The sequence below is a fragment of the Pseudophryne corroboree genome, chromosome 1 (assembly GCF_028390025.1).
Source record: "Pseudophryne corroboree isolate aPseCor3 chromosome 1, aPseCor3.hap2, whole genome shotgun sequence".
Classification (NCBI taxonomy): Eukaryota; Metazoa; Chordata; class Amphibia; order Anura; family Myobatrachidae; genus Pseudophryne; species Pseudophryne corroboree.
Window position 1 is genome coordinate 906,407,424 of NC_086444.1, and position 25,616 is coordinate 906,433,039.

At 45.2% G+C, this 25,616-nt stretch overlaps 1 protein-coding gene across 12 annotated transcripts in view; it reads left to right on the forward strand.

The window, feature by feature from the left end:
- Positions 1 to 25,616, forward strand: part of BLTP1 (bridge-like lipid transfer protein family member 1) — a 705,550-nt gene that overhangs the window by 42,402 nt on the left and 637,532 nt on the right. The window contains exon 1 of one of the 12 annotated variants that reach the window (XM_063920261.1): positions 2,839 to 2,939. The exons of the other annotated variants lie outside the window; for them this stretch is intronic. The gene's annotated coding sequence lies outside the window, so the exon portion shown is untranslated. Of the gene's footprint in view, positions 1 to 2,838; positions 2,940 to 25,616 lie in introns of those variants that run through there. 12 annotated transcript variants of the gene reach the window in all.

Below are 25,616 nucleotides of genomic sequence, written 5' to 3' on the forward strand. Positions count from 1 at the left end.
GGTAAACACTGAGTTGTAGTGTAATCCCTGGGTTATATAGCGCTGGGGTGTGTGCTGGCATACTCTCTCTCTGTCTCTCCAAAGGGCCTTGTGGGGGAACTGTCCTCGAATAGAGCATCCCCTGTGTATGTGGTGTGTCGGTACGCGTGTGTCGACATGTCTGTGGTAAAAGGCTCCTCTAAGGAGGTGATAGAGCGGATATGTGTGTGAGAGGGTGTCTCCGTTGACAACGCCGACACCTGTTTGGATATGTGTAAGTGCTGAGGTGAATTTATTGCACAAAAGGTTAGGGAACAGACAGGAAATCTACCCATGTCTGTCCCTATGTCACAGAGACCTTCAGAGTCTCTCAATGCTCACTATCCATAATAACAAACACTGGTATCGACATGGAGTTTAACTCCACTGTCGACTACGATAATGCAAAGTTACAGCCAAGATGGCTATGAGGTATTCAATATATGATTATTGAAATAATAGATGATTTGCATATCACTGATGACTCATCTGTCCCTGACACGAGAGTACACATGTTTAAGGGGAAGAATGCTGAGGTAAATTTCCCTCCTCTCATGAGGAAAAAGAGCGGGAATCTCCAGACAAGAGACGGCAGCTTCCCACAAGAGAATTCTCAGGCTGTATCCTTTCCCCACTAGGGCCAGGATATGTTGAGAATCTTCCCCTGGGGTGTCCTGTTTGCACAGATGGTAGCACTAGCTATTCTCAGGGATCCTGCAGATAGCGTGCACATTCTAGTATACTACCCAGACCGGCGATTGTGTCGGTATGGGTTTATAGCGCTGTGGCAGCGTGGACAGGTACCTTATCAGCAGAGATGAGACCCTGGTATGCAATATAAATTCTAGTTAACCTCTTGCGCTATTAAATTAAAGGTAACATGACTTGAGAACACTTAATTAATGATTGAAATAGATTTAATATCCGTAAAATAAATTATAAACAAATAAACATAAAAATAAATAGTTATGTATGCGCATACACATAAATACTATACTTTACTAATTAAGCATAAGAGGTGGATCATATAATTAATTGTGACCATATATGACTAATCAATATTCATATGTTGACAGTGTCCTTTATTTGGTATTTTCAACATGAAGCAGTCCCATTAGTTATGCTCATAGAAATGAGATTAGGTGTGTATCAAGTAGGTAAATCGAACCACTATATCAGTTGTAAATGGTCCTTTTATATATGGAGAAATCTCCAAACAGCACGGAGAAGATAAATGTCACCTGGGGTTTGGTGCACAGCAAGCACCTATGTAGAACTCCCGGTTATCACTGTCCGTGAATGATGTACTCCGTCTTCTGCTGTGTCAGGTCATCACACACACCTTACTTCGCATTAGGGGATGGAGGTTGTATCCGGCTCCCGGAGCTTTGCGCACTGCAGGCGCTGGTGAGATGATTCTGCTCCCGTCCTCAAGCCGCCGCATATAGCGCGTCCTCCCGTCTCCCACTTATCGGTCTCAGGCAGTGTTGTATATCAATAAGACCTACTGTCAAACGTCCGTTAGGTCACACAGGGCTCCTTCTCTGACGAGTTTCGCTTCTAATTGAAGCTTCCTCATAGAGGGAGGAGCCAGTGCACACCAGATAGTACCTAATCTTTCTTTTAGAGTGCCCAGTCTCCTGCGGAGCCCGTCTATTCCCCATGGTCCTTACGGAGTTCCCAGCATCCACTACGGACTACGAGAAATAGAATTACCGGTGAGTAAATTCTTATTATCCCAGCATAACCTGACACAGTTTTGCTGTCAGAGAATGCTAAAGCTGTGTCAGGGCATGCTGGGATGTGTAGTTTCTCAACAGCTGGAGGGCCGCAGTTTGGACATGCCTGGCCTAGTGTGTACGCACCCTAAGAGGGTTTGTTTGACCCAAGTAATCCAATCTGTATTTAACTGTATTGTCTTATAAAAGTGGGAGCTTCAATTGTGGACGTTCAGCTTAAGATTCTTAAACTTTACACCAAAGTTAAATACAATTTGGATTATTTTGGTCAACATGTCAAACTTCTTCTTATTACCAGTAATTTTTATAGCGCACACACACATTCCGCATCGCTTTACAGAGGATACTTAGCCATTCACATCAGTCCCTGCCTCAGTGTAGCCTATTGCAATCCAACCTGAATCGGGACCTTTGTCTTGGAAGGCAAATGACTGTTCAAAAATGTCATCTTCACTTTGATCTCCCCTCTACTAATGTTTGCAGCGCAAATTTTGATCCTTTGAATTTTCTTTACTGTCATACAGTGCATATGAAAAATATCCATGGTCTCTGGTGTATTTATGGGGAGAAGTCTAAAACTAGTTTCCATAAAAGAACAGTGTCTACAGTATAACCTCCTTTTTTTTTTTTTAAACTAGAAAATATGAGGGAAGGTGTTTAATTTGTTAAGCATGTGTACACAGCTTAGTAATCGTATTTGGTCAGTAGTGACTAACACAACTTTAAGGAAATATCTTATTGCTCAAACATGTGGGAGGTTTTGCCCATATCCCAAGTGTACAGCAATCTCCCCCACCCATTGGTTGTTGTAAAGTTTACGGTGTGTAAATACACTATTCTTAACCTTTATTTAGGAGTGACAGATAACATTATTGTAGCAGGCAAGTACGTTCCTGTAAAAACCATTGTGTATCGGGACTGAAATATAGCCTATGACTTTATGCATTAACAAGTGTTGTTCTGTTTACATTTGTTTATTACATTATTGGTGACCGGCCAGTAGTATGATTCTTTACTTTGTGGCCGTACATTAATGCAGGCTTCATTTGCTTCCCAGAATAGACATGCACATGATTGAGGGATCATTGGTACACTACCGGGATCACGACTGCCGGCAATGTAACTACATCCCGTATCTAATCACAGATATGGAGAAAAGCCTGAATGTGCTATAAAACAAGAGTATGTGGTACTGTATGTGTTTGTGTTTTGACACTTGATTGCCGTGTCTAGTATAAATGGACCATGATATACCATGCTTTCCAAGTAAAGTCTTGCATTTTGATAATGTAACGGCTGATCAGATGTGGCAGGATATGTCGACAGCAGGGTTGGCTGGTTAAAACCAAATGTGTTTTTTTTTTAATAAAAACCACTTTGTGTTTTTAAAAAAAAAAAATTGTATTATGCTGTTAGTATAGGCACAGTGCCGTGACTTATTAAAAAAAAAAATACCCTATTATACAAAAAAATAGTATTTTTATTCAAAATGTTTAATGCCAGTGGCATGCCCAGTGCGTATGCTTAACTCCTCCTTTTTATGTGTGTCTCTGAAAAGTGCTTGTGCATTTTCCTTTTTGTATTACTATTCAGATGTATTTAATTATATTAAGACTAATGCTTAACATTAACTTGTTCTTTTTTTCAATTTTGCATATCTGAGTGTACTTTGTAATTATTAATATGTCTAGTCTATCTACATATATATTTAGATGTAATATTAATAATAAGCTGTAAAAATAAGGTTTTATTGAAATGTTTCAAATAAATCAAATCAAAGCCTAATAACATTAATGTTAGAAAGCATTAAAACATGATTGATCGAGGTTTCTAATACATTATGCTTTTTTTTTCTTATTAAAACATTCAAGCAAAAAAAAATAAAAAAATTAGTTTAAACCAGAGGTTCTCAAACTTGGTCCTCGGGAGCCCACACAGTGCATGTTTTGCAGGTAACCCAGCAGGTGCACAGGTGTATTAATTACTCACTGACGCATATTAAAAGGTCCACAGGTGGAGCTAATTATTTCACTTGCGATTCTGTGAGGAGACCTGCAAAACATGCACTGTGTGGGCCCCCGAGGACCGAGTTTGAGAACCTCTGGTTTAAACAAACAAATTAAACGGTTTAAACAAAAAAAATGCGTTTGTTTTTTTAATTTAAAGTCCCCCCCCCCCCCCAATCCAGGGCGACAGTTATAATGTCGACATTCCTCTTGTAGACAGTGATGAAATGCCAACATGTTAGAATGTCGACATATTGAGCCTCCTGACCAGCAATGACTTGTCTGTTCCAAATGGCTGCAGCGGCTTTCAGATCATGGCGGTCATGTGACTGTATGATTACAGGTTATGGTGTTTCTCCCTTAACCCGAATCCCTACCCCAAACCCTCCCTTTAGTGCATAACTCTAACCTCCCCCCAGTGTCCAACCCTAACCCACCCGCCCAAGCCTACCCCTAATATCTGCATGCTGAAAACATTTTAACAATGTCGGCATCCCATTTGGTGTATTCTTTTTCCATTTTAGGTGTAAGCCCAGAGCTGGATTAAGGCCTCGGGGGGCCTGGGGTATTTAAAACAGGGGGGCCCTAAGATTTAAAATTAAAATCATATATATATATATATTATATACACACACACCTTTTATATATACACATATATATATATAAAATGTGTGTGTGTGTGTGTATATATATATGTGTGTGTATATATATATATATATATATATATATACACACACAAAATATATATATTTATATATATATATATATATATATATATATATAGATATATATAGATATAAAAATAAATATATAGCAAGATAGCCCGGCACTCCCTTGTACCTTGGTAAAATAATTGCTGCGGTGCCCTCCTGGTGACAATAGCCACTATATGGGTTGATTAGAAGAAGGCGGCACTCAGTCAGACTCTTATTGAAGAATTTGGGTCATTTATTTAGACCATGTAGGCGGTGAACCCCTGTCCTCAGGGCCAAAAACAGCAAATGAACAGAACATGTGAAACAACATACATAAATACTGACACCCATTAAACACTAACTTACTCACCTGTTCGTCGGCGCCACCGCCAGCCGCACCGCTCCGTTGGCTTCCGCATCATGGAGAGATGACGTATAGCGTCGCGAAGCGATGACGCGCCGGGAGCGCCAGGCGAACAGGAGAGTAACCATGGCAACCGCCAGACGCGTCCCGAAGGCGCTGCTGCAGCAATCATCCTGTGGTCAAGATAAACCTCTGTGTGAAACACAAACATCTAAAAAACATTCAAAGTGGTAACAAGTATTGTTTAACACTTCTGGTATTGGTACAAAAATACATAAATAAAGAACAATAGCTAAATACAGGTAGTTTCTCCAACGACAACCCCATTGTAATGGCATACTTAAAGAAAACATTGGAGGCTCATGTTTTCATTTAACCCCCTGGGTGCTAGTGTACCCAGAGAGAAGATCCAACGTGTCTCCTTCTGCAATAAACGTCTGCCTCTGTTGCCACCTCTGGGGGTGATGGGGACATGATCTATCAGGGTGGCACGTATACTAGCTACCCCATGTTTAGCCTGTACTACAGGCGCTATATTGACGACCTTTTGATCCTATGGCAGGGGCCCCGTGAACAGCTAGTGGCACTCCTGGAGCATTTTAATTCCAGTGACCATCCAGTCAATTTTACATTTGAGATTAATTTAGACCATATTAATTTCCTGGATGTCACCATTAAGTATATGGGGGGTAAACTGTCTACTTCGATATACATTAAGCCGACTGACAGAAACAGTCTGCTTAATTACCATAGCTTTCACCCTCTATCCCTCCGTAGGGGTCTCCCATATTCACAATTTCTAAGGGTCAGGAGGATTACCTCTGACCCGGAAGAGACTGTACTCGCACTCAATAACATGATGGAGAAGTTCATCCAGCGAGGCTACCCTTTGGGCCAATTGGAATTAGCCAAGAATAAGGTTCTCAAATTAACTAGGGCACAGACACTGACTCCCAGGGTGAAGACAATTGCTTACCTTGGGTAAGTAAATACACTACAGCCTCCACTAGGGTTATTAAAAAGGCCAAACAGCTTTGGCCCATCATTCAAACAGATAAGGCTTTATCTGACCTAGCGAACACACGCCTTTTGCCGAGTTTCACTCGTAGTAGCAATATTGGCGACAGAATTATGAAGCTAGATATTTCTTATAATACGAAAAAGCAGACTAAGCATTTTTTGAGAGCTAAGAATGGCTGTTACAAGTGTCTGGGTTGCGCAACATGCAACACCCTAGTTTCAGGCATGACCTTCAATCATCCGCACTCAGGTAAAAAGTTGAAGATACGACACAGGCTTACATGTACTTCCACACATGTTGTTTATGTTTTAACCTGCCCGTGTGGTCTTGCCTATGTCGGCAAGACCATACGGCAATTTAGAGAAAGGATGGCACTGCATCGCAGTGCCATCAAAAAAGCATTTGAAAAAGGCTGCAGCGAGCAGCCATTTGCTCGACACTGTTTACAGGCTAAACATGGGGTAGCTAGTATACGTGCCACCCTGATAGATCATGTCCCCATCACCCCCAGAGGTGGCAACAGAGGCAGACGTTTATTGCAGAAGGAGACACGTTGGATCTTCTCTCTGGGTACACTAGCACCCAGGGGGTTAAATGAAAACATGAGCCTCCAATGTTTTCTTTAAGTATGCCATTACAATGGGGTTGTCGTTGGAGAAACTACCTGTATTTAGCTATTGTTCTTTATTTATGTATTTTTGTACCAATACCAGACGTGTTAAACAATACTTTCTCTATCGTCCTAAGTGGATGCTGGGGTTCCTGAAAGGACCATGGGGAATAGCGGCTCCGCAGGAGACAGGGCACAAAAGTAAAGCTTTTACAGGTCAGGTGGTGTGTACTGGCTCCTCCCCCTATGACCCTCCTCCAGACTCCAGTTAGATTTTTGTGCCCGGCCGAGAAGGGTGCAATTCTAGGTGGCTCTCATAAAGAGCTGCTTAGAGAGTTTAGCTTAGGTTTTTTATTTTACAGTGATTCCTGCTGGCAACAGGATCACTGCAACGAGGGACAGAGGGGAGAAGAAGTGAACTCACCTGCGTGCAGGATGGATTGGCTTCTTGGCTACTGGACATGAAGCTCCAGAGGGACGATCACAGGTACAGCCTGGATGGTCACCGGAGCCACGCCGCCGGCCCCCTCACAGATGCTGAAGCAAGAAGAGGTCCAGAATCGGCGGCTGAAGACTCCTGCAGTCTTCTTAAGGTAGCGCACAGCACTGCAGCTGTGCGCCATTTTCCTCTCAGCACACTTCACACGGCAGTCACTGAGGGTGCAGGGCGCTGGGGGGGGGCGCCCTGGGAGGCAAATGAAAACCTTTAAAAAGGCTAAAAATACCTCACATATAGCCCCAGAGGCTATATGGAGATATTTACCCCTGCCTAAATGTACTAAATAGCGGGAGACGAGCCCGCCGAAAAAGGGGCGGGGCCTATCTCCTCAGCACACGGCGCCATTTTCTGTCACAGCTCCGCTGGTCAGGAAGGCTCCCAGGTCTCTCCCCTGCACTGCACTACAGAAACAGGGTATAACAGAGAGGGGGGGCAGAATAAATGGCAATATATTAATATAAAAGCAGCTATAAGGGAGCACTTAATCATAAGGCTATCCCTGTCATATATAGCGTTTTTTGGTGTGTGCTGGCAGACTCTCCCTCTGTCTCCCCAAAGGGCTAGTGGGTCCTGTCTTCGTATAGAGCATTCCCTGTGTGTCTGCTGTGTGTCGGTACGTGTGTGTCGACATGTATGAGGACGTTATTGGTGTGGAGGCGGAGCAATTGCCAAATATGAGGATGTCACCTCCTAGGGGGTCGACACCAGAATGGATGCCTTTATTTGTGGAATTACGGGATAGCGTCAACTCGCTTAAGCAGTCGTTTGCCGACATGAGGCGGCCGGACACTCAATTAGTGTCTGTCCAGGCGCCTCAAACACCGTCAGGGGCTGTAAAACGTCCCTTGCCTCAGTCGGTCGACACAGACCCAGACACAGGCACTGATTCCGGTGGTGAAGGTGACGAATCAACCGTATTTTCCAGTAGGGCCACACGTTATATGATTTTGGCAATAAAGGAGATGTTACATTTAGCTGATACTACAGGTACCACGAAACAGGGTATTATGTGGGGTGTGAAAAAACTACCAGTAGTTTTTACCGAATCAGAAGAATTAAATGACGTGTGTGATGAAGCGTGGGGTGCCCCGATAAAAAACTGCTAATTTCAAAGAAGTTATTGGCTTTATACCCTTTCCCGCCAGAGGTTAGGGAGCGCTGGGAAACACCTCCTAGGGTGGACAAAGCGCTAACACGCTTATCAAAACAAGTGGCGTTACCCTCTCCTGAGACGGACGCACTTAAAGATCCATCAGATAGGAGGATGGAAAATATCCAAAAAGGTATATACACACATGCAGGTGTTATACTACGACCAGCTATTGCGACTGCCTGGATGTGCAGTGCTGGGGTAGTTTGGTCAGAGTCCCTGATCGAAAATATTGATACCCTGGACAGGGACAATATTTTACTGTCGTTAGAACAAATAAAGGATGCATTTCTTTATATGCGTGATGCACAGAGAGATATCTGCACACTGGCATCACGGGTAAGTGCTATGTCCATTTCGGCCAGAAGAGCTTTATGGACACGACAGTGGACAGGCGATGCGTAGAGGAGTTATTTGAGGTCGGTCTATCGGATTTGGTGGCCACGGCTACGGCCGGGAAATCCACCTTTCTACCTCAAGTCACTCCCCAACAGAAAAAGGCACCGACCTTTCAACCGCAGCCCTTTCGTTCCTTTAAAAATAAGAGAGCAAAGGGCTATTCATATCTGCCACGAGGCAGAGGACGAGGGAAGAGACAGCAACAGGCAGCTCCTTCCCAGGAACAGAAGCCCTCCCCGGCTTCTACAAAAGCCTCAGCATGACGCTGGGGCTTCGCAAGCGGACTCGGGGGCGGTAGGCGGTCGTCTCAAAAATTACAGCGCGCAGTGGGCTCACTCGCAGGTAAATCCCTGGATCCTGCAGATAATATCTCAGGGGTACAGGTTGAAATTAGAGACAGAGCCACCTCGCCGTTTCCTGAAGTCTGCTTTACCAACGTCCCCCTCAGAAAGGGAGACGGTTTTGGAAGCCATTCACAAGCTGTATTCTCAGCAGGTGATAGTCAAGGTACCTCTTCTACAACAAGGGAAGGGGTATTATTCCACTCTATTTGTGGTACCGAAGCCGGATGGCTCGGTAAGGCCTATTCTAAATCTGAAGTCCTTGAACCTATACATAAAGAAGTTCAAGTTCAAGATGGAGTCACTCAGAGCAGTGATAGCGAACCTGGAAGAAGGGGACTTTATGGTATCCTTGGACATCAAGGATGCGTATCTCCACGTTCCAATTACCCCTCACACCAGGGGTACCTCAGGTTCGTTGTACAAAACTGTCACTATCAGTTTCAGACGCTGCCGTTTGGTTTGTCCACGGCACCTCGGGTCTTTACAAAGGTAATGGCCGAGATAATATTTCTTCTTCGAAGAAAAGGCGTATTAATTATCCCATACTTGGACGATCTCCTAATAAGGGCAAGGTCCAGAGAACAGCTAGAGATGGGTTTAGCACTATCTCAAGAGGTGCTAAAGCAGCACGGATGGATTCTGAATATTCCAAAATCCCAATTAATGCCGACAACTCGTCTGCTGTTCCTGGGGATGATTCTGGACACAGTTCAGAAAAAGGTTTTTCTTCCCGAAGAAAAAGCCAAGGAGTTATCTGACCTGGTCAGGAACCTCCTAAAACCAGGAAAGGTGTCTGTACATCAATGCACAAGAGTCCTGGGAAAAAATGGTAGCTTCTTACGAAGCAATCCCTTTCGGCAGATTCCATGCAAAGGGATCTGTTGGATAAATGGTCAGGGTCGCATCTTCAGATGCACCTGCGGATAACCCTGTCGCCGAGGACAAGGGTATCCCTTCTGTGGTGGTTGCAGGAGGCTCATCTATTGGAGGGCCGCAGATTCGGCATACAGGATTGGATCCTGGTGACCACGGATGCCAGCCTGAGAGGCTGGGGAGCAGTCACACAGGGAAGAAATTTCCAGGGAGTGTGGTCGAGCCTGAAAAAGTCTCTTCACATAAGCATTCTGGAACTAAGAGCAATCTACAATGCTCTAAGCCAGACGGAACCTCTGCTTCAAGGAAGACCGGTGTTGATCCAGTCGGACAACATCACGGCAGTCGCCCATGTAAACAGACAGGGCGGCACAAGAAGCAGGAGGGCAATGGCAGAAGCTGCCAGGATCCTTCGCTGGGCGGAGAATCACGTGATAGCACTGTCAGCAGTATTCATCCCGGGCGTGGACAACTGGGAAGCAGACTTCCTCAGCAGACACGACCTTCACCCGGGAGAGTGGGGACTTCATCCAGAAGTTTTCCACATGCTATTAAACCGTTGGGTAAAACCAATGGTGGACATGATGGCGTCTCGCCTCAACAAAACACTGGACAGGTATTGCGCCAGGTCAAGAGATCCGCAGGCAATAGCTGTGGACGCGCTGGTAACACCTTGGGTGTACCAGTCGATATATGTGTTTCCTCCTCTGCCTCTCATACCAAAGGTATTGAGGATTATACGGCAAAGAGGAGTAAGACTAGTGGCTCCGGATTGGCCAAGAAGGACTTGGTACCCGGAACTTCAAGAGATGGTCACGGACGATCCGTGGCCTCTACTTCTGAGAAGGGACCTGCTTCAGCAGGGTCCTTGTCTTTTTCAAGACTTACCGCGGCTGCGTTTGACGGCATGGCGTTGAATGCCAGATCCTAAAAGGAAAAGGCATTCCAGAAGAAGTCATTCCTACCTTGATAAAGGCAAGGAAGGAAGTCACCGCGAAGCATTATCGCCGTATTTGGCGAAAATATGTTGCGTGGTGCGAGCAGCGGAGTGCTCCGATGGAGGAATTTCAACTGGGTCGTTTTCCTACATTTCCTGCAATCAGGATTGTCTATGGGTCTCAAATTGGGATCTATTAAGGTTCAAATTTCGGCCCTATCAATATTCTTCCACAAAGAATTGGCCTCAGTCCCTGAGGTCCAGATTTTTATCAAAGGAGTACTGCATATACAGCCTCCTGTGGTGCCTAAGGTGGCACCGTGGGATCTAAATGTAGTTTTAGATTTCCTCAAATCCAATTGGTTTGAACCACTAAAGAATGTGGATTTGAAATATCTCACATGGAAAGTGACTATGTTACTGGCCCTGGCTTCGGCCGGGAGAGTATCTGAACTGGCGGCTTTGTCTTATAAAAGCCCTTATTTAATTTTCCATTCGACATAGGGCAGAGCTGCGGACGCGTCCGCATTTTCTCCCTAAGGTGGTATCAGCGTTTCACCTGAACCAGCCTATTGTAGTGCCTGCGGCTACAGACGACTTGAAGGACTCCAAGTTGTTGGACGTTGTCAGAGCCTTAAAAATATACATTTAAAGGACGGCTGGAGTCAGAAAATCTGACTCGCTGTTTATACTGTATGCACCCAACAAGTTGGGTGCACCTGCTTCTAAGCAGTCGATTGCTCGTTGGTTTTGTAACAAAATTCAACTTGTACATTCTGTGGCAGGCCTGCCACAGCCTAAATCTGTTAAGGCCCATTCCGCAAGGAAGGTGGGCTCATCTTGGGCGGCTGCCCGAGGGGTCTCGGCATTACAACTCTGCCGAGCAGCTACGTGGTCAGGGGAGAACACGTTTGTAAATTTTTACAAATTTGATACCCTGGCAAAGGAGGACCTGGAGTTCTCTCATTCGGTGCTGCAGAGTCATCCGCACTCTCCCGCCCGTTTGGGAGCTTTGGTATAATCCCCATGGTCCTTTCAGGAACCCCAGCATCCACTTAGGACGATAGAGAAAATAAGAATTTACTTACCGATAATTCTATTTCTCGGAGTCCGTAGTGGATGCTGGGCGCCCATCCCAAGTGCGGATTATCTGCAATACTTGTACATAGTTATTGTTAACTAATTCGGGTTATTGTTTAGGAAGCCATCTTTCAGAGGCTCCTCTGTTATCATACTGTTAACTGGGTTTAGATCACAAGTTGTACGGTGTGATTGGTGTGGCTGGTATGAGTCTTACCCGGGATTCAAAATCCTCCCTTATTGTGTACGCTCGTCCGGGCACAGTACCTAACTGGAGTCTGGAGGAGGGTCATAGGGGGAGGAGCCAGTACACACCACCTGACCTGTAAAAGCTTTACTTTTGTGCCCTGTCTCCTGCGGAGCCGCTATTCCCCATGGTCCTTTCAGGAACCCCAGCATCCACTACGGACTCCGAGAAATAGAATTATCGGTAAGTAAATTCTTATTTGTTACCACTTTGAATGTTTTTTAGATGTTTGTGTTTCACACAGAGGTTTATCTTGACCACAGGATGATTGCTGCAGCAGCGCCTTCGGGACGCGCCTGGCGGTTGCCATGGTTACTCTCCTGTTCGCCTGGCGCTCCCGGCGCGTCATCGCTTCGCGACGCTATACGTCATCTCTCCACGATGCGGAAGCCAACGGAGCGGTGCGGCTGGCGGTGGCGCCGACTAACAGGTGAGTAAGTTAGTGTTTAATGGGTGTCAGTATTTATGTATGTTGTTTCACATGTTCTGTTCATTTGCTGTTTTTGGCCCTGAGGACGGGGGTTCACCCCGAAACATGTTGGCCTAAATGGTCTAAATAAATGACCCAAATTCTTCAATAAGAGTCTGACTGAGTGCCGCCTTCTTCTAATCAACATACATATATATATATATATATATATATATATATATATATATTACAAGAATTGGGAAAACAAGCGCCCAAGAGTGTGATTATTAGGGTCAGGGAAAATGAAGGTATAGAAAAACGGATGATAAGGATCGATTTAAAACACTTATCTGGTAGGTAGAGACTTGACTCAAGTAGTAGTCTTTTTGTGGATTAAGAACATGCGGATAAAACAGAAGAAAACTAACATAGTGTGTACCGTTTATGTTACGTATTATGTTACTGTTTGGTTTTACAGGCCTTATTAGGGAACTAGCTTATTCCCACAGAGTATAAATTTATAGCCTGAGTAGTATGTATATTACAAATACAAAAAATTTAATAACATAGTCACATAAAAACACACATAAAAATAGTTGTATAGCATGCGTACAGAATAAAAATTATATCAGGCTTATCTGTCCATGAAAATGACTGAAATGCATGCGTACAGGATTTAAAATAGTTTTAGGCTTATCTGTCCATCAAGAGGAGGTGTCTGCAGGTACACTGCCTGTGTGATGGGACAGCTGAGCGACGGCTCAGCTGTCCAATAACATGAGGAGCAGCAGCCTGCGGCTCAGACATTGGCTGCCGCTGGGCGCGCAGGTAAGGAGGAGAGAGGACAGCCGCGCGTGGAGGCAGCAGCCAGCCCAGCACCCATTCTCAGCCAGCTCTCAGAACGTAAGGCTGATTTACAGTATGTTATGGGATATATATATATATATATATATATATATATATAGAATTGGAGACCACGGCGCTCGGGTGCAATTTATGTGGTAATTGTGCACAGAATATATAGTAAAAGTATTGTTTTTTAAAAATATGATAAAACGTAGTGAATATAGTAAAGAAGGTATGTGAGGTAAAAGAAATCCCTATTTCATATAAAAGCACTTCTCAATAAATTATCAGAGCGGCAGCTTGTAATACATATAGATATGCTTGGCGTGCATATAAAATTTGTTACAAGAATTGGGAAAACAAGCGCCCAAGAGTGTGATTATTAGGGTCAGGGAAAATGAAGGTATAGAAAAACGGATGATAAGGATCGATTTAAAACACTTATCTGGTAGGTAGAGACTTGACTCAAGTAGTAGTCTTTTTGTGGATTAAGAACATGCGGATAAAACAGAAGAAAACAGTTCGACTTTAAAAAAAGTCGAATGAGATGGGGACAGCAGCGTCAGAGATGGGGAGAGCCGAGGCGGGGACGGGGTGAGCAGCGCTGGAGGACAGCCGCCGCTCACAGCAGCGTCCACCCGGCTCCAGCAAGCGAGACCCCCTCGCTTGCTGGAGCCGGGTGGACGCTGCTGTGAGCGGCGGCTGTGAGAGAACGGGAGATAGGGAGCGGCTGCTGTGAGACAGGAGGGACGGGGGAGAGCAGCGCTATAGCAGTGGCTATAATATAGCTGCTGCTGTAGCGCTGCTCTGCAGCACCTGTGGCCACTCAGGACCCTCCTTGGGCAGCGTTCTCAAGTATGCTGAGTACACTTGTGACACGTCTTACGCTCCCTGTGGGACCTCCTGTGCCATTACAGCCACATATTGTCCCTGTAGTTAATCTGCCCTGGGCGGACAATCTGTCTACCAAGTTACAACAATTAAATCAGTCTTTGGTTAGACAAAAGTCTACCCCACGCCCCTCTGGGGCCAAGGGGTCATCTAAATGGGCCATTTCTTCCTCAGAATCCACTAATATTTTGGATAATTCTTCAGATGAGGATGGGGAATATACTGATCCGTCAGCCACTGATACAGTTGCTTCTGATGAGGAATCTACAACCCAGGTTGATGTTCCTGTCCTAGTGGAGGCTATTAAGCTAATTCTTCAAATAGATGAGGACATTGAGCCTACTACTGCGTCTAAGAAACCTGATAAGTTCAAACGTCAGAAGGTTGCTAAAGTAGTCTTACCACATTCTGACCATTTACTTGATATACGTTAGGAATCCTGGTCGTCTGCAGGAAATACATTTTCCCTGTCTAAAAACATGCTAGCTCGTTATCCTATCCCTGCGGAGTTGAGTAACAAGTGGGAAACTCCACCGCTGGTGGACTCTCATGTCGCCCGTCTTGTGGGGTCATGTACTCTGCCTGTCACCACTGTCACCTCACTGAAGGAACCGACGGATAAGCTTGTGGAGGGATGCCTGAAGTCTATTTACTCTCTTACTAGTGCTGTACATAGACCCACTATGGGCTGCGAAAGGAATTGAGGCATGGGTTCAGGATTTTTTTGACACTGCCAGACAATGGGAGTCATTCCGAGTTGATCGTACGCTGCTGATTTTCGCTAGGCTGCGATCAGGTATCTACTGCGCATACGTACGCGCGTCGTACGGTTACAATGTGGATCGTTGCTGAGCTATGGATTTAATGAAGAATCCATACGCACAGCCGATCGCAAGAAGATTGACAGAAAGAGGGCATTTATGGGTGGCAACTGACCGTTTTCTGGGAGTGGTAGGGAAAACGCAGGCGTGTCCGGGCGTTTGGAGGGCGGGAGTGTGACATCAATTCCGGCACCAAAAAGACTGAAGTGATCGCAAGGGCTGAGTAAGTTCAGACCTACTCTGAAACTGCACAAAATGTTTTTGCAGAGCTTGGATGCACATGCGTTCGTACACTTGCAAAGCGAAAATACACTCCCCCGTGGGCGGTGACTGCGTTTGCACGGCTGCTAAAAACACCCCCAATATCTGTCTTTTATATTACCACAGCCTCCCACTATATTCTGGAGGCAGCCTCTGATGCAGGTGTAATGGCGGCCAAGGCATCTACTACGTCTATCCTGGCTTGTCGAATTATGTGGTTGAGGTCCTGGAAGGTAGATCTGGACTCCAAAAAGACCTTGGAGGTGCTCCCTTTTAAGGGAGACATCCTATTTGGGGAAGATCTGAACAAGATTGTAACTGACTTGGCTACTGCCAAGACTGCAAAATACTAATCCTCCTGCTCCGAAGGCTAAGAGTACCACCTTTCGATCCTTTTGACCTCCAGGGAAAGCAAAGGGTCAGGCGTATCCGCGTCAGGCTCGTGCTTCCAAAACCACTAGGCCTAAATCTAAACAATCCTGGGCTGCCCATCATCCTGCTTCCAAACAAGACAAGCCTGCTGCATGATGGGGCGGGCCTCCCGCTGGGGGATCCCAGGGTAGGAGGCCGACTTCTGCAGTTCGCCCAGGCATGTTTAAAGACCACTTCGGACGCCTGGGTGCGGGAAGTTGTCTCTCTTGGGTACGCAATCTATTTCAAGAGATGTCCCCCTCGCCAGTTTTGCACAACTGTTATCCCTGCGGATCCGTTAAAAGTGCAAGCTCTACACTTGGTTGTACAATCCCTCCTGGATACAGGAGTGGTAGTGCCGGTACCTCTATCTCAGAGAAGCAGGGGATTCTATTCAATCCTGTATCTGGTTCCGAAGCCAAATGGGTCCTTTTGGCCTATACTCAACCTCAAATCCTTGAACTTCAAGTTTGTGAGAGTATCCAAATTCCATATGGAAACTCTGCGCTCTATAGTGCTGGCCATGTAACCCGAAGACTATATGGTATCCCTGGACATACAAGATGCTTACGTGCACATACCTATTGCCATATCGCATCAGCAATATCTGTGGTTTGCTATTGGCAACCTGCATTATCAATTCCAGGTCTTTTGGATTGGCCACGGCCCCTCGGATCTTCACCAAGGTCATGGCCGTGATGACTGCTCTTCTCCGCCATCAGGGAATCAGGATTCTGCCATATCTGGACGACTTGCTGATCCTGGCGAACTCCCAAGAGATTCTCCTCAGTCATCTGGAACTCATGGTCCAATTCCTACAAGCCCACGGGTGGCTCATCAACTGGAAAAAGTCCTCGCTGGTCCCTGCTAGGAGCATGGTGCACCTGGGGGCACTACTGGACACACACAGCCAACAATTGTTTTTGTCTCCAGAGAAAGTCCTGAAACGTCAGAACAGGATCACATATTTCCTCTCTCGCCCAAGAGTGTCGATACACTCTGTCATGCAAGTACTAGGCCTCATGGTGTCGGCTTTCTTGACGTGCTAGAGTACGCTCAATTTCATTCCCGCCCTCTTCAGAGGTTAATCCTTTCCAAGTGGGATGGCCTGCCTCATTGGATCAGGTCTCAAATGATCTCCTTAACTCCGGAAGTTCGTCTGTCACTGAGCTGGGGGCTACAGTTGAGCAGGGGCCGTCCCTTCTGGATCTCCAACTGGGTCCTCCTGACAATGGATGTCAGTCTGCGGGGTTGGGGCGCGGTGTTGGAGCAACACTCTCTCCATGGTCGGTGGACCAGGGAGGAGTCTCTACTCCTGATACACATTCTGTAATTGCAGGCGGTGTTCAATGCGTTGACACTGGCCCTGTCTCTAGTTGAGAACAGGCCTGTTCAAGTACAGTCAGACAACACCACCATGGTGGCGTACATAAATCATCAAGGTGGCACTCTAAGCCGCATGGCAATGCTGGAATTATCAAAAATCCTCTGTTGGGCGGAACGCCATCTGCCAGCAATATCGGCAGTGTTCATCCCCGGAGTCTTCAACTGGAAAACGAACTTCCTCAGTCGTCAGGACGTTCACGCCGGAGAGTGGAGTCTTCATCCGGAAGTCTTTTAACTTCTAATGTACAAGTTGGGCCTACCAGAGGTAGACCTGATGGCGTCTCGACACAATCACAAGGTTTCGGTCTTCGGATCAAGGACAAGGGATCCTCAAGCAGCGTTCGAGGATGCACTGGCAATTCCATGGAACTTTAGGCTGCCATATGTGACACTGCCGAGGCTACTACAGAAGTTCAAGCAAGAAAGAGGAATACTACTTCTAGTCACTCCACTGTGGCCCAGATGGCATTGGTTCTCAGACCTGCAGGGTTTATCAATAGAGCGTCCTCTTCTACTTCCTCAACACCCAGACCTCTTCGTTCAGGGCCCTTGTGTCTATCCGGACCTGCCCAGACTGGCTTTGACGACGTGGCTCTTGAAGCGTCACTCCTGAGGGCCAAGGGATTCTCTGAGGCGGTTATTCAAACTATGTTGAAGGCCCGCAAACCGGCTTCTGCACGGATTTATTACAGGGTCTGGAACTCTTATTTCACATGGTGTGCTGCAAGAATTATGATGCTTATTCGTTCAGAACTTCTATGCTTTTGGCTTTTCTGCAACAAGGCCTAGATTTAGGCCTTCGTCTGGCCTCCCTCAAGGTTCATATATCTGCCTTATCTGTGTGGTTTTAGAGAAAAATTGCGTCTATTCCTGATGATCATACTTTCACTCAGGGCGTTTTACGGATTCAGCCTTCCTATGTCCCTCCTGTGGCTCCATGGAATCTGTCTGCTGTCTTAAATGCCCTACAAGAGTCTCCATTTGAACCTTTTGAGTCTGTGGATCTTAAATGTCTTACACTTAAGGTCGTGTTTTTACTGGCTATTGCCTCTGCTAAGTGGGTGTCGGACATAGACGCCTTGTCCTGTCGTCCACCCTTTGTGATTTTTCACCGTGACCGGGTAGTTCGTCGAACTCGCCCTGGTTATCTACCTAAGGTGGTATCCTCCGGAGGTGCAAGGAAAAATGTATTTATAGTCCGTAGTTTGGGTGTCCAAGTACCTAAACCCGGACTTTTACACGCCCAAATGGGAAATTTAGATGGGTTTAGCCAATTCGCATGGCTAAACCCAGAGCTTTCAGCCACATAAAATGCTAATAGGCGTCTGATCGGAGCAACAATTGAATAGCTCCGATACACGCCCATTAGTATAAATGCCCATCGGGAGAGACGGGGACAACAGTTGAATTTACCCCACAGTATTTGAAATAATGATTCTACTTTCCTAGGAAATGTTTGTAAGTAGCAATATTTATTTTTGTTTAAAGGAATAAATGTGTAAATGCTTTATTAATTTTGTTTAATTGTTTGATATAGAAATGTAAATATGTTTTGAGAAAATATTTGTTAAACTGTAGAGATTTAGTTTATTAGACTATATTGCAAGTTATGTTTTTCTTTTTGATGTTGGGTAAATCTGCTTCGCACAGAGGGAAGGTAATATGAATGCTTTTATGTTCTTTAGATGTTGTTAAAATCCATTCACACAGATAAATCTGGAGTTTCAATCACTTAGGATGCCCTGAGGTAATCCTGTGCAGTTCATGAATTTCTCTGATGGGGAAGCAATCACGAGACCGACTGTAGGGATCCCAGCGGTCACAATGCTGACGCCGGTATCCCGGCAGGCGGTGAAATGCTGAAGCCGGAATACCGTCGCCGCAGGCTTTTTTTCCCCTCTGGGGGTGTCCACGACACCCATAGAGGGAGAATATAAACTGTGGCAAGCGCAGCGTGCCACCTTGCCCGCAGTGTGGCGAGTGCGGTGAGCCCACAAGGTGCTTTCTAACGCTCACCCCCGCTGCCGGGATGCCGCTGTTGGTATCTTGACAGCCGGTATCTTTGCCACCGGTAAATAGTTTGTATTCCCTCTGAAGACATCCTGTGACCAGAAAACCCAGGTTTTTGACCAGAGATTCGTAAACATGGCATGTTGTCAGCGGGCACATATTGATTATTTAGATCTGTGAAGCTGGTAGTGAACCCAGCAGTGGTAGGCAGATATACAGACATAACATATACATTCTGTAGTTATTACACAGGGGAAGGTAAGTACTTAAGTTAATAGCCACGTGGGTGGTTCTGGGAGTTACACTAAGTTAATAAGCCAGACAGCCAGTTATCAGAGACTCATCATCTATAGGATGGATGCACAGTTGATAAATGGAATGGGTGTCTCTTGTTCTAGACAAAAGTTGAGGCCTGTACTGCCTTTCGTGCAATTCTAGATTAACTGTGTGTTATATTTTATGTGAGGTTTTCCTTTCTATTTGAAACTTCAACACATCTATGCAACCGGTAACCCCTTTTGTTTATATCATTTATAATACTAAGCATTGTAATTTTTTACATATAAAGTATTCTTTATTAGGTAATTTCATATACCCAGTCTTTGAGGAAGCTATCAGATCGCTAAGGTCATGCTGTATCTATTATTTGTTGCTAGAAGCAGGGATAGACCAGATAACTGTGTCACTGAACCTGCGCAATTATCATAGTGTACACTGTAACGGTTACTGATTGCCGGAAGCAGGGATAGACCAGATAACTGCACGGCAGTCTGCATCGGCGAGCCTACGCAATTGCGTTTGGGGACCTGTAGCGTCAGTGTGTATGGTGCAGTGGGCAGAGAGAGAATATTTAGTGTATTATATTCAGCTCTCCCTTCACTGCATTAGGACTAATGGGCCCTACAGATTAGGCGATATGCCGCCGTGGTGCCCAACGGCTGGGGGGTGTGAGTAAAGTTTCTTCACTGCCCCCCGCACCCAGTCCCATAGCCCTGCATGCTAATATGGACGAGATTGTCCATATTGGCCTGCATGTATAAGCGACCCGTCACCAGCGATGAACGAGCTTGGGCCCGCTCATCGTTGGTGCCGACACACTGAATGATATGAACGATATCTTGTTCTTAAATGAACGATATCGTTCATATCTTTCAGTGGAATAGCCTAATGTGAAGGGCCTATTAGTGGTATATTTACTAATCTTTGGATGGAGATAAAGTACCAGCCAATCAGCTCCTAACTGTCATTTTTAAAACACAGCCTGTGACATGGCAGTTAGTAGCTGATTGGCTGGTACTTTATCTGCATCCACTTTATCTCCATCCAAGGCTTAGTAAATATACCCCTAATTGATCAGCACAATCACAGTCCTGGCGCTAGTGTGATACTGTTACAACTGTTGTGAATAGACATGGGCAGAGAAATCTCACCTCCATGTAATGTTTGCCTGTGATTTGCAATTAAAGCATCTTAATGCCAGTGGGTTTTTTTTTTAATTCCTTAATACAGCTAATCCTTTAATTACCACACACTTTGTAAGAATGAGTTTACTATGACATGTGATGTTTTCAATGTAATCTTATAGATAATCTTTCTGTGACAAAATGATCTTGCAGCATGCTGTGTTTCTAGACTCCGAAAACTAAAATCTCTGTACACCCCCCCCCTTTTTTTTTTATAATACACCTGTGGTTATTTATATATAGTTATTTTATATGGTCTGATTTTATACAGCACCAGGGCAATCCTCAATGACCAATGCTATATGAGCAGGGACATATCTATAATGGGTACAAGGTGTGCACACAGGCCTTTGGGGGCAGTGTAGCCCAAGCCGCACACCCTGCACCTATTTCATCAATCCTTCCCTCTCCAGAGACGCGCATAGGCAGCTCCAGTGCTGCACAAGTCGCTGGAAAATGGACACCGCACCATTTTCCCGGAGACCTGTTCATATGCAGTAGGCTCTGGAACAACGCCATGGTTTACTAGTGCTCACTAATGGGCTGCAAACTAGAGAGGAGGGCGCCTCTATATACTGTATTAGTGTTCACTCTAGGCTGTTTTAGTAGGGTGCCGCGCCCTGCCCGTTTTTTAGCAAGCAAAACCCGCCCTGCCCCTTTTGCGGCGCCCTGCTAGAACAGCCGCCCGCTTCCAGCCCTCACGGCGTGTATAGATGCCGTGCGCATGCGCGCGGCATCCATTGACGCATTGGGAGAGAGCTGGGGGAAGCCCAGCACCGACGGAGGTGCTGGGCACGCCCCCAACAGTGACGTCGCCGGCCACAGGCGCTCTCTATAGTAGCGTCTGTGGGCCGCACCGCCCCCTAAAATGACGTAGACGTGGCCACGCCCCCTAATTTGCGTGGCCACGCCCCATTTTGGGCGCACGTGCGGTGAAGCCGCGCGCGCGCACATATGCCCCCGGAGTCCGGCGCCATGCCCCTTTTCACTCCTAGAGTGAACACTACTGTATGTATGACTGTTCTGTACTTTAATAATGTAGGTGTGTACATTCCTTATGTACTCTTCCAAATTATACAGAACATGCTTTTGAAATTTCACCCTCATACACTGGTATTTATCTGTACGTTTAAATAGAAAAACATTGCTGGAACCCGGACTAAAACATTCATTTACTGCACTACTACAAAATGACACCCCATAAAACAGGAAATTGAAATGAAAGAAAGTGAAATGAAAGTAATCTTTGCTCTATACTGACCTTTCCAGTCAGGGTGGGGCAAGGTGTGCAGTTTATAGGCTGTAATGCAATATATCATTTGTTGTGGTGTAATCTGTCTTGCTTGATAATTTTCTTAGAACAAAGAATTGTGTTTGTTAATAGTAAGCTAAAGTATTTGTGTTTCATATAGTTAATTATGGAAAAAAGTGATGCTAATATATGCATGAACTCCTGTAAATAATAGCTGTATGAACATCGGGTCTTTTAATTGGTGACTTATGAGTTCTGGCATCATCAAGCCGGAACTCCATAGTTGTATTTTCATACAGCATAACCATGTGTCAATAAACATGCTAGACATAGATTTATACATTATTTTTTTATTTTATTTTTAACAAGTACACAATAACTTAGTCAGTGAAAGCCTCCTTTTTGCTTTATTTAATTGGTCTCTGGTTTGTCAAACAAGTCGTGGTCATTTCAGTGCTGTTGTGGCATGTTTATTGAGCTGTTTGCTTATTTGGTGACCACCACTTGCACATGTATGGTGCAAAAAAGTAATCAAAGCCAATAAAATCACAACCCACAGCAGGGCAAAATAGGATGCTGAGGCTGCTGGTCTCCAGGTCTAAAATCTTATGCCCCCCCCCATTACACATAAGGGCGATCCTGAGTGCAGGTCATGCAACCGGATCACAAATATAATCATGTTGCACGTCATTGTAACCGGCAAAAGCTGCTTGTGCGTCCTATTCACAGTGTTATGTGAATAAGATGCATTTTAATAGGAAAAGTCACACAAAAAGATGCTAAGCTCTACCGAGTCACGGCGTGACTAAAAGGGCTGTTTAATGTGCGTGGAGGTTAGATGTATGTGGACACATCTGTATAGCATTACTTAGCTACACGCTGTAATAGCAGAACGCTTTGTATAGCAATGTAGTAAGAACTCATGAAGCAACTCCGGATTGTAGGTTTTTCTTTCCTTTTCTTTTTTTTGGGCGTTCTATCACTTTAGGAGTGTCTTATCAAGTAACCAGATGTTCTGAAATGTGTGTGAACTTGTTTTCTCTGCTGTCCTCTTTCCTGTTTCTATAAAAAGTTTCTGCTTGGTATTTTTAAGCCTTATGCAATTTTTTTGTTTGTTAAAGAAACATGACATATTCCGGAAACAAGCTATTGTGTTTAACAGAAAGTGAGCGAGATGATAAAGTGCTGTTTGTGACTTTTCCAGAGAGTGTGCTCGTATCTAGTAGCTGGCTCCATTGTTTCTCTGTGGTCAGTGTGGGTAAAGTGCTGTGCAGACTGTTTACACTAGCGCTTTTCAACCGCTATGCCATGGCACACTAGTGTGCCGTCAACAGTTCTCAAAAATGCTACCGGACAGAGATGCCCACAGAACTGTCACCATCATCACTTAAATTTTGGCCTCAACTCAGGTAGCGCTGGGCCCTTCCATGTGAGCTTTAAAAACCCACCGTGACATCATAGGTCACGCACGTGACGTTGCCTTTCTGCCCACCCAGTGCTGCACCGACTGCCTAAACTCAACTGCCGCTAAATGAGGGACAGGGAAAGCTGATCTTATTTCACTACTTGCAGTTACTGTACTCTCAATTAGGTGTTCAGTTTTATCTATTTATTGCTGTGGGGGACTGTACGTTTAATAATGGCTGTGGGAACGGTGCGTTTAATACTTGCTGTGGGGGACGGTGCGTTTTAATAATTGCTGTGGGGGCAAGTGCATTTGTTTTAGTACTATGTTGGTGAATTATTATAGATTATATTTGATTAAAAAAAAACTGATGATGTGTTTTAGCAATTTTAAAATATTGCTTAGTATGCCGTGAGTTTAAAAGGGTTGAAAATCTCTGGTTAACACCGTTGCATCCTTTACCTGAAGCTTTGAAATCACCAGAGCAGAAAGTTAGCGTCTGTGGGTATCTGACACCTGGTGATGTAAGGGTTACTGTCAAAGTGATTGGGACAATCTATATAATCCGCTCACAACAATTTGATTTAAGAATCGCACTACTCTGTTGACAAATACGGCATCAGCAAGATGACATGATAGTGTGTGCTGGGGCATAGACAAGGGTCTGCAGAGGATTGGCTCTCAATTCCTGAACAAGGTGGGAATGATGTGCAAATGGTGAAATATAGGGATTGTACTTGTCTGTGATTTAGATGGAACAACCCTGCTATTTAGGAGTGTACAGTAATTACCTTGTACTCAGTAACTTCTAATATTTGAATGGTCTTCTTAGTCCGCAGTCCATTTATGCTGAGTTATAATGATATCTGGGATCATTCATACCCAAACGCAGCCACATGTCTGTACACCGTGACTGCATTCAAGTGGTCTGTGCACATGTACCGTCCACAGTGCGTGTGCGCGACCCTACACCTGCGGCCGCAAGGTGATTGAAAGCAGGGGCAGTTTGTGGGAGGGGGGGGGGGGGGCGGGACGTTGACGCTGCACTTTGAAGGCAGCCCAAACAGGGCCGGCCGCGTTTTTGGGGCAGCTGCGTGACATCACACAAAGGCGCTCCGATTAAACAAAATGGCAGCGGACCACCTGACAGCGTATCCAGTTACAGGGATACAGGAGAGAACCTGGGTAAATTCTAAAGTTTCAAAAAATTAGTGTAATCAAAGATTGTTACAGAAAATAAACACTTCTGTTTTAGCTTCTCGACTTACCAAAATTGTCACTTATTTTCTGTAATGCTGATTCTTCTGTGAATTTTGCGTGATGTCCCAAAACGTGATCACAAATGTACTACAATGTGATCTTCGTCACAAGTACAGACCTGTCGGTTTTAGATCAATGTGAAGCTGATAAGAACTTGTAGATGTGTTTGTGACCTTTAGTGTGGTAAATTGAATTCATTCTGTACAGATTGTGAGGTTTTTACATCTTTATTTTTCTTTAGTTGGGGAAAAAAAAAGCGACTACAGTATATACTGTGTGTGCCCAGACTCACAATGGGCTGTGTATAGAAGTCACTGTGTATAGGAGCACGCAACTATATATTGTGCCCAGATTCACAAGGGGCTGTGTATAGTAGTCACTGTGTATTGGGGCAACAAGGCTATATACTGTGCTGTTCCCAGACTCACAATTGGCTGTGTATAGTAGTCATTGTGTACAGGGGGCACAAGGCTATATACTGTGCTGTGCACAGACTCACAATGGGCTGTGTATAATAGTCACTGTGTACAGGGGGCACACGGCAACATACTGTGCTGTGACCAGACTCACAAGGGGCTGTGTATAGTAGTCACTGTGTATTGGGGGCACGTGGCTACATACTGTGCTGTGCCCAGACTCTCATGGGGCTGTATTTAGTAGTTACTGTGTATATGGGCCACTCGACTGTATACTGTACTGTGCCCAGACTCACAAGGGGCTGTGTATAGAAGTTACTGTGTATATGGGGCACGTGGCTATATACTGTGCTGTGCCCAGACTCACAATGGGCTGTGTATAATAGTCGCTGTGTATAGGGGGCACACGGCTTTATACTGTGCTGTGCCCAGACTCACAAGGGTGCGGCTATATAGTGTGCTGTGGCCAGACTCGCAAGGGGCTGTGTATAGTCATTGTGTGTAAGGGGCATGCTGCTGTATGCTGCATGCTGTGCTAGACACTGCAGTATATACTGTGCTGTGTCCAGACTCACAGGGGGCTGTGTCTAAAGTCACTGTACATAGGGGGCGTGCTGCTGTATGCTGCACTAGATTCTGCTGTAAATTGTACTGTTTGGTGCACTTTGTTAACGTGAATCTGTAAGTCCTGAGATTCCACGCAGTTTGATTTGGGCTGCAACTTTGAAAGCAGAAATTGGTGTGCTTTACCCTATTACGCGTGCATCTATAAATCCTGTGATTCCACGCAGTTTGAATTGGGC